This window comes from Aegilops tauschii, chromosome 3 (genome assembly GCF_002575655.3).
Source record: "Aegilops tauschii subsp. strangulata cultivar AL8/78 chromosome 3, Aet v6.0, whole genome shotgun sequence".
NCBI classification, from domain to species: Eukaryota; Viridiplantae; Streptophyta; class Magnoliopsida; order Poales; family Poaceae; genus Aegilops; species Aegilops tauschii.
Genome location: NC_053037.3, coordinates 195,925,485 through 195,936,324, shown reverse-complemented (window position 1 = coordinate 195,936,324; position 10,840 = coordinate 195,925,485).

Sequence of the window (10,840 nt, the reverse complement as noted above, 5' to 3'; positions counted from 1 at the left end):
CGGAGGAGGGTGTGGGGCTTCGCGGGTTTTCCCGGCCTCGGTGTACGAATGGTTGGGCGGATGGGATGGGAGTGGGGAACCATGGCTTAGGGACACGCTTGTCCGAAATGTGGGGTAAGTTATGAAAGTACCCCCACCGATTTGAGGCGGTTCTTTCGGTTCAGGGGTATCACGGGCATTTCGCGTTTCGGGATTTCACAGGAGGTGGGAGTTTTCGCGCGCGTTGTAATTTTGGAATAGCAAGGCGCGGGTTGAGATGGAGGGACTTGTCGAAGCACAACGAGACAAAGATATATCTTAAATATTTCGGGCTAACAAGGCACGGGTTGAAATTTCCCGACAAGCCTAACGTGTACTGTACCAAATCAATTCGCACTACAAATGTCATTCAAAACTTTGAATTCATGTTATGTTCAATTAAAATATTTCGCTACGTGTATAATGCATGCAACCTAGTACTCAAATGAACGTTTTAGTGCATTCCAAACGTATATACTACCGCTTCAATATGAACTAAATTTGAATTCATTTCTCTATTTGAATAAGATCTACAATAATGATTGTTGTGAAGTCAAAGCGTTTGAATTCGTTTCTCTGTTTTAATAAGATCTACAATCGTCATTATTGTCAAGTTAAACCATCGTTTGTGTATTATCTTCACAGCACACCACATGATTAGTCTCGAGTTACATATGAACTATGTGTACTATATGAACTCGAACTCGATTTTTCGAATCCACTTTATGTTGATTTCAAATCATAGTACATTTCAAGCTCTAGCTAGATCTTCACAAACTAAACCATGTCTCATATGTATAATGTGTTTATCACATTATGTATGGTGCCCCGCCCCCTATGCCTACAAGTATTTAGATGTGAGTTGCAAACACCACACATTACCACAAATTCAAATAAAATGTAAGAATGTTCGATATATAGTATTGTTTAGATTGTTCGATATTTAGTTGTAAGCTGCAAATGCCACACATTATCACAAATTCAAATAAAATGTGAGATTGTTCGATGTATAGTATGGTTTAGATTGTTCGACATTTAGCTATGAGTTGCAAACGCCATGCATTATCACATTATGGTATAACATGTGCAAAACCACAATACGCGTATCACTGCTATATTCATGCATGCATATGTTTAAAACACTATGATCTCCTATTCAAATATATGAATCCACTTTCATATCAAATTATGATCTTTGTTAGTCTCTTACACCCACACAATCCTCTAACCTTTGTAGCTACCACTAACTTTCTCTCATGCATGCACACGCCCTCCTCGCCCTCCCCTCCCTCGGCATTCTATCCATCGCGCACATTCATTTTTTTCTTTAGGTCGTTCTCCCACAGTCTCCACAACTCGTTTCCGACACACACCAATCAATAAACCTCTCCAGCGATGTCTGCCTACAACATACACATGCACCTTCAATCTCCTCCTTTATGTGTCCTTGCCTCGTGTCTCTCATACAGTCCCACACACGTGTAAACTCTCGCCCCTCTTTTCATCGATCTCACAACCGCACACTCCTCCCCCTATCTAGCTAGTAGCTGGGCCTCTCGCACCACCTCCTAGCTCCATTCTCTCTGTCTATTCGTCTCGCCGGGCCTTATTTGCCTCTAACAAATGGATGTACACCGACCGATCTCCCGCTATACATATAGCTAGCTAGGTCCTTATAACTCGTTTTTCCCCACGTGTCGATCGATCTACCTCATTAGTTATGTCTCTCCCTTCCTCCAACAAACAACAATTGATCTACCGATCTAGTTAGGTTTGCTTACAAAACACATGGTTCCCCTTCATCATCCATGGATGTGTCCCGACAGATCTATCACGCACAGGCACACACATAAACACATCCCCACTCTTATTGATAATATTGCAGTTCCACCCTCAGTTTGTCTAGTAGGCCTCTCCCGCCATCTTCGAGAAGCAACTCCATCAAGACATAGCTGGGTCTCTACCCCTCTCCCTCCCTCTCTCTCTCCTCTCTCTCTGTCCCATCCTATTTCCCGTCCTTCAGTTATGTATGGATGTCGACCAATCTCCCTCAAGACATAGCTGGGTCTCTCCTTCTCAACACATACACGAGTCGTTCTACCTCTATAGTTAGGCCTCTGCCTACCCCTCCCCCACCCCCTCGCGCGCACACACACACACACACACACACACACACACACCGATACATCGAGCGCTCTAGTCATGTCTCCTTGCCACACACAAACTTCACCTGTGCCCTCTGACGTTTCGGTAGTGTAGCGACCAGATCTCAAACAGTCTATGCTGCTGTGCATCAGTGTCATCCCTGGATCAGTAATGCTGACACGCACAGTACAAATGGAGGATTTATAACAGAGTAGCAATCACACACTTATTACATCGAGTATCTCCAAAGAGAAATAAGTATGATAAATATGGCTTAAGGCCATCTAATACGATAACAGCGAAAGACTTGGAAGATAAGTGAGTCCATCAACTCCAACAGCATCACTGAGTATAAGACCACGACCTAAGGCACCTTACTCGTCGTCTAAAAAGTCTGCAACATAAAACGTTGTAGCCCGAAAACGGGTCAGCACATGGAATATGCTGGCAATGTAACACATAGAGAGTAATGAACATGATAATGCTATACTACATGCATATATGGCTGGTAGAAGGCTCTATGGTTACAGTTTTGTGAAAAGCCAATTTTTCCCTACTGCAAAGGAATAAATTTTGTTTAACTATCATGGTGGTTTTTAAACATTGAGATGGTTGACAACATCTCAATCCCAATTAAGTATCATCATTAACCCAACAAAATTAATTAAAGTAACATGGTGATGAGATTCACATGATAATCCAGGTACTAGATACTCAAGATGTCCATAACCGGGGACACGGCTAACCATGATTAGTTTGTACACTCTGTAGAGGTTTGTGCACTTTTCCCCACAAGACTCGATCGCCTCCGCTTAATTCTCGCACTACATGATGTTTGAGAAACGGATGACCGAGACACAGTCTTTCGGAAACAATAACTCTTTACTCCGGGTGGACAGTTACACCTACTTTCCCCTACATATTCTAGCCCACCTCTTCAAGAGATCATGTAACCTACTCAACTATGCTAGAGCCCATAATAGCTTGTGGCTGCACACGGAATTTTCTAGCATGAACAATCTTATGATCCCTTTGAGCCTGGGTGGCGGTCCTTAGAAATACAGGCAACACTGGGTTCTCCAGGTGCCTCAGTCCACCCAGATGTGAGTTTTAGTTGCCACCTTAAGTAAACCATTAATTAAAAATCTCACATCTGTCGTGAATATCTCTCAAACCCAATCCATGTCTACTAGTATAGCATGGCGATATAAGCAAACGTAGAAGTAACTCCCAAGGGTTTGATAATAAACAGGGCAATAGGTACTACCTCAACTGCATCCCAATACCCACAATTTAATTAGATCCTAACCAATGCAATGTTTGAGGGTTGGTCTAATGCAATAAAAATGGGTAGTAAAAGAGGTATGATCAACGTGTTACTTGCCTTGCTGATGATCCGTGTAACTTAGCGATTCGAAGTAGCAAGCGGCGCACTCCGGGTACTCTATCGCAAACAAACAAGCATACATAGCACTCATCAAATGCATAGGTAAAACTCAAATAACGATCTAACCAGAAAGTTCAACTTAAGAACTCCGGTTTGCAAAAAGAATCAAATCAAACGAAGCAACGAAAGTCAAATGGCGAAAGAAACAAGCTTCGTTTACTAATCTGGATCTATGTAAAATTTTACAGTAGCAAAAACTTGTTTGAGTGGGTTAAACGGAAAGAGAATTTCGAGACGAAACTCTAGGCGCTTGAATCGCCTGATTCCGATAAACGAGCGAAAAGATAAACGAAAACGAAAATCTGATCGAAAATCGCGATCTGGAATAATCGCGGAAAATCCGATGAAAAAGAAAACTGATGAACAGTTAAACGAACGGACGTTCGTTAACAGTGTCTAACCGACGAACACGTTCGTTAAAACGAACGGGTCAGTGAACGTTCACTACTTAAATAAACCAAAAAAATAAACCGATCTATATAAAAAACTAGGGTTTCAAAAAAAAAAAACCGGGGTGGTTTTTAAAAAAACGGGACGGCGAACGGCGGCGGCTCCGGCTAACCTCCGGCGAGGCTCGGGACGGGGCTCCGGCGGGTCGGGCGAGGGCGGCGAGGGGCGGCGGGGCTGCGGGCGTCGAAGGGCGACGGGGCGGCGGCGTGCGGCGTCGGGGCGGCGAGCTCCTCGGGCGGCGGCGTCGGGCTCCGGCGGCGGCGGCTCCTCGGGCGGCGGCGGCTTCGGATCGGGGCGGGGAGGGGGTGAGGGAGAGGGGGCGGGGTCGGGGTATAAAAGGAGGGGGTGCCGTGGAGGAGGGGGCAAGGCGGCGGCCGGCGGCGTGCTCGAGCAGGACTCGGCGGCGGCGGCGCTACGTGCCCGAGAGGGAGACAGGGCGCGGGGCAGGCTGGGCCGTCGGCTGGGCTTCGGCCCAGTCGGCGCGCTCGGCGTTTTTTTTTCTTAAATAATATCACCGAATCTAAAAAAATCATAGAAAAATAAATAAAAATCCAAAAATGCTAAAACAAAATTTCACCGTCTAATTAGAATAATTAGAACAAGATGAACATTTTTCTTGGCCCAAAAATGCAGTTTTGAAAATGTGCAATTTTTTAACACATTTAAAATTGCAAATAAAATCCGAATAAAACCAAATATTTGATTTTAATATTTTTCCTCCAATATTTCAATTATTTTGGAGAAGTCATATTTTCTCCTCTCATTTATTTTAATACGAAATATTTTTCGGAGAGAAAATAGTTAAAACCAAAAATCCTCGTTTTATTATTTGATAAAAATCAAATATGAAAACCGGGAAAAATCCCCAACTCTCTCCGAGGGTCCTTGAGTTGCTTAGGATTTTCGTGGATTTGCCAAAATGCAATAAAATATGCTATGCAATGATGATCTAATGTATAACATTCCAAATTGAAAATTTGGGATGTTACAAACCTACCCCCTTAAGATGAATCTCGCCCTCGAGATTCGGGTTGGCTAGAAAATAGGTGAGAGTGGTTCTTCCGTAGATCTTCCTCTCGCTCCCAGGTGGCTTCATCTTCAGTGTGGTGACTCCACTGAACTTTGCAGAACTTGATAACCTTGCTGCGGGTGACTCGGCTGGCATACTCAAGAATCTTAACTGGTTTCTCCTCATAGGTCAAATCACTTTCCAACTGAATCACTTCCAGGGGCACTGTATCTCTCAGTGGTATGTCAGCCATCTCTGCGTGGCACTTCTTCAACTGGGAAACGTGAAATACATCATGAACTCCTGACAATCCTTCAGGCAATTCCAGCTTGTAAGCAACTTCTCCCATACGCTCCAAAACTCTGTATGGTCCGATAAAACGGGGCGCTAACTTTCCTTTAACTCCAAAGCGCTTCACTCCTTGAAGTGGTGACACTCAAAGATAAACTCTGTCTCCGACTTCGTGAACTGTCTCCTTACGTTTAGAATCCGCATAACTCTTCTGCCTGGACTGGGCTACCTTGAGCCTATCGCGAATCAACTTCACTTTCTGTTCTGATTCCTCAATCAAATCTGGTCCAAACAACTGGCGGTCTCCAACTTCGTCCCATAACAATGGTGTTCTACACCTCCTTCCTTACAAGGCTTCGAAAGGGGCCATCTTCAAACTGGTTTGATAGCTGTTGTTGTAAGAAAATTCTGCATATGGCAAATTGTCGTCCCAACTAGATCCATAGTCTAGCGCACAAGCTCTCAGCATATCTTCCAAAATCTGATTGACTCTCTCGGTCTGTCCATCTGTCTGTGGGTGAAAGGCTGTACTGAATTCTAGCCTGGTTCCCAAGGTTTCATGTAACTGATTCCAAAACTTCGAGGTAAACTGGGTTCCTCTATCTGATACAATGGTCCTCGGAACTCCATGCAAACATACGATTCTGGTCATGTATATCTTTGCCAACTTAGCACTGGTGTAAGTGGTCTTCACTGGGATGAAATGAGGTACTTTCGTCAAACGATCGACTACAACCCATATTGAGTCATAGCCTGAACGAGTCCTGGGCAATCCTGTGATAAAATCCATGCCTAGTTTATCCCACTTCCATTCGGGTATCGGCAATGGCTGTAGTAATCCTACTGGCTTCTGATGCTCTGCCTTCACTCTCTGACATACATCACAAACTGCTACATACTCCGCAATATCCTTCTTCATTCTGGTCCACCAGAAAGTATCCTTCAAATCCAAATACATCTTGTTATTTCCCGGGTGAATCGAATACGGTGAATCATGGGCCTCTTGCAAGATCAACTTCCTGATCTCCGGATCATTGGGCACATAAACGCGGTCCTCAAACCATAAGGTATCGTGCTCATCCTCACGAAATCCCTTGGCTTTTCCTTTGCTCATCCTTTCCTTTATCTCGTCAATCTCCTTGTCTGTCTTCTGAGCTTCTCTGATCTTTTCCATCAAGGTAGACTAAATCTCCAATGTTGCTAAATAGCCTCTTGGAACTATCTCCAAACATAGTTCGCGAAGATCCTCGGCTAATGATTTCGGTAATTATCCGGTCATGAGGGTGTTAACATTGCTCTTGAGGCTCAACGCATCAGCTACTACGTTAGCCTTCCCTGGGTGATAATGCAATCTCATATCATAATCCTTAATGAGCTCCAACCATCTCCTTTGCCTGAGATTTAGCTCCTTCTGCGTGAAAATGTACTTCAAACTCTTGTGATCCGTGTACACCTCACAATGGTTTCCGATGAGAAAATGTCTCCATGTCTTCAACGCATGCACTACGGCTGCTAACTCCAAATCATGCGTGGCATAATTCTTCTCATGGGGTTTAAGTTGTCGTGAAGCATATGAAACAACTCTTCCCTCCTGCATTAGCACTGCTCCAAGTCCTCGACGTGAAGCGTCGCAATATACTTCGTATTCCTTGCGCTGATCTGGCAGAATCAACACTCGTGATGTAACCAAACGTGTCTTCAACTCTTGGAAACTAGCTTCACATTCCTCAGTCCAATTGAATTTGATGTCCTTCTTTAACAGCTCTATCATGGGCTTAGCGATTCTCGAGAAATTCTCAATGAACCTCCGGTAGTATCCTGCAAGTCCAAGAAAACTCCGGATTTCTCCAACTGACGTGGGTGGTTCCCAGTTTGTTACTGTGTCAACTTTGGCGGGGTCTACGGCTATTCCTTCTCCGGATATAACATGTCCGAGGAATCCAACTTCCTTCAGCCAAAACTCACATTTGCTTAACTTGGCGTATAACTGGTGTTCTCTGAGCTTCTCAAGTACCAAACGCAAATGCTCCTTATGCTCCTCTTCGTTCTTTGTGTAGACCAAAATGTCATCAATGAACATCACGACGAACTTATCCAAAAATTCCATAAACACTTTGTTCATCAGGTTCATGAAATAGGCAGGTGCGTTAGTCAGACCAAATGACATAACGGTATACTCATACAGCCCATACCTGGTGGTAAAAGCCGTCTTAGGTATATCCTGCTCTTGAATCTTTAACTGATGGTATCCTGATCGTAGATCGATCTTGGAAAATACCTTAGCTCCTTGTAATCGGTCAAACAGATCATTGATCATTGGCAGTGGGTACTTGTTCTTGATGGTCACTTCATTCAATCCACGATAATCAACAACCATCCTCAGCGATCCATCTTTCTTCTCCACTAGAAGTACTGGTGATCCCCAAGGTGACGAACTTGGGCGAATATAACCTTTATCCAGTAACTCCTTAATCTGCTTCTTAATCTCCTCCAAATCTTTTGCGGGCATCCTGTACGGTCTCTTAGATATTGGCCCTGTGCCTGGCAAAAGTTAAATCAAAAACTCAATGTCTCTATCTGGTGGCATGCCTAGCAACTCTTCTGGAAATACATCCGGGTAATCTTTCACCACTGGTACTTCCTCCTGTACAAGTCCTGATAAGGAATTCACCTGAGTCCTCTTCGACATATGCTGGGATACATACTTAATCCTTCTTCCTTCTGGGGTGGTAAGTAAAATCGTCTTACTGGCGCAATCGATGTTTCCTCCATACATCGATAGCCAATCCATTCCCAAAATCACATCCAAGCCTTGCGACTCCAAAACTATTAGGTCTGAGGGGAAAACATGCCTACCTATGGCCAATGGCATCTGAAAACATCCTTGGCTTGCCATATACTCTGCTCCTGGCGAGGTTACTAACATAGGTGTTCTAAGAACTTTGGTGGGCAATTTATACTTATCCACAAATCCCCTTGATATGTATGAATGCGATGCACCAGTATCAAAAAGAACGAGTGCAGTAAATGACTTAACCATAAACTTACCTATTACTGCATCAGGCTGTGCTTCAACCTCTTCCACGCTCACGTGGTTCACATGTCCTTTATTGAAAGGGTTCGGCTTCTTCCCAGAGCTTCCATTTCCATTACCATTCTGGGCTTCAGGACATTCATTGGCATAATGTCCAGTCTTCTGGCACTTAAAGCAAGTGACTTGGCTTAGGTCCCTCTTAGCTGGGGTTGAAGGGTTGGTACGGTTCTGTCCGTTGCTTCCTCCGTTCCCATTACCATTCTTGGAGCCATTATGGTTGTGCGAACTACCTCCTCCATGGGTATGCTGAAACTGTCCTCCCGATTTGGGGGTAAAATGTGGCTTCTGCTGAGCTCCAGAATTGTACTTCCCTTGTCCATACTACCTCTTACGGTTTTCAATCTGCTGTTGCTTCCCTTCAATCATGAGAGCTCTATCTACCAACTCCTGGTAGTTGGTGAAGGTTGTTTCCATCAATTGCATGCTCAGCTCATCATTCAGTCCTTCGAGAAACTTCTCCTGCTTGGCTGCATCTCTAGCAACGTCATGGGGAGCATAACGTGCTAGCTTACTAAAGTCCTCCACATACTGGCCTACGGTGCGTCCTCCTTGGCGTAGGTTGCGAAACTCACGCTTCTTCATAGCCATAGCTCCTGCTGAAACATGGGCAGTACGGAAAGCTTGCTGAAACTGATCCCATGTGACAGTGTCAATTGGGTGGGTGGCTGTGTAATTCTCCCACCATGATGCTGCGGGTCCATCAAGCTGATGTGCGGCAAAACGCACTTTCTCCACATCCGTGCATCCTGCAGTGATCAACTCCCTTCCAACTTTGCGGAGCCAATCATCTGCAACAATCGGCTCGGTGCTGCTGGAAAACACCGGCGGATTTAGCCTCAAGAAACGGGCTAAGTGATCAACAGGTGGTGGTGGTGGGTTGTTGTTGTTGTTGTTGCCTTGGTTCTGTACTAACACTTGCATCAGGGCATTCTGTTGCTGAATCAACTGAGTGATCTCCGGTGGGAAAACAAATCCGGTGTCGCGTCTCGGAGGCATCTAATAGGTTCAGAAAAGATGAGAATTTAGAATAGAATGTAGTCTAGAGGGAAAACACTACCCATATGCTCATGAGACAAAACACAATCAATATCACTCAATCAAATCAAACAAGGCATACAATCGATCTAACTATCATTACAAAAGTGCTCGGACTATACTATTTACATGGGAAAATACTACTACTAATTTTGGTGGTCTACTAGAAATTTTGATCGGTCGAAGACTCCATGATATCTGCTCCAGCTTCATCAACAAAGTCATCTTCACTGGGGTCCGAGTCGGTGTCATCGACGATGATGTAGTTATCCGGGCAAGTAGAATCGTCGTCTTGTCCTCCAGGTGATGGGTCTCCCAGGAATACTTTGATCTTCTGTATCAGTTCGCCGTTCTTCTCTAACAACGTGGCGATCTCCTCCTCATATCCATCGCGCGTAGACTTGAGTTCTTCCTCCAACTCCGTGATCTTGGTCAATGCCTTCTTCAGATATATCATATCTGAGCACATCCGGTTCTCCTGGCGATGAATGTGTTGGTTTTGCTCCTGGATGAAAGCTGCAATTGATCCATCCTTCTTGGTGCTGATCATCTCCCATTGTTCATCTTGGCGTCCACGGATCTGATAAATAGTATCCTTAAGCTCCCTGCGGTAGACTTCTCCAATGCGTCCCATAGAGATGTGGGCTGCCATGCTCTTCCCTGAACTCCAGGTTGGTGCATCAAAGGAAAACTCTATAGGCTCAGTGACTGGCGTAATCATCCTTCCAGGAATTTGAACTTGAATCTTCCAGTGCTCCTCTTCTGGTAGTGTGGCGTTGTGGGTCCCGGTGAAGCTTGGTATTCCGATGTTTAGGTACTTAGTGACTTCCTTCAAGTGTTGTCCAAAAGGTGTATCTTCATCCGGTTGCATGAACTTGTTCCTTGCATCCTCCATTCCTAAAAGAGTAGAAAGTGAAGAGGAGTCAGAAATGAGAAGAGAGTAGTGTTCTAGGGTTTAAGCTTAGTGGTCGTGTCCTACAGTCAGTGTGTGCTCTGATACCACCTTTGTAGCGACCAGACCTCAAACAGTCTGTGCTGCTGTGCATCAGTGTCATCCCTGGATCAGTAATGCTGACACGCACAGTACAAATGGAGGATTTATAACAGTGTAGCAATCACACACTTATTACATCGAGTATCTCCAAAGAGAAATAAGTATGATAAATATGGCTTAAGGCCATCTAATACGATAACAGCGGAAGACTTGGAAGATAAGTGAGTCCATCAACTCCAACGGCATCACTGAGTATAAGACCACGACCTAAGGCACCTTACTCGTCGTCTGAAAAGTCTGCAACATAAAACGTTGCAGCCCGAAAACGGGTCAGCACATGGAATATGCTGGCAATGT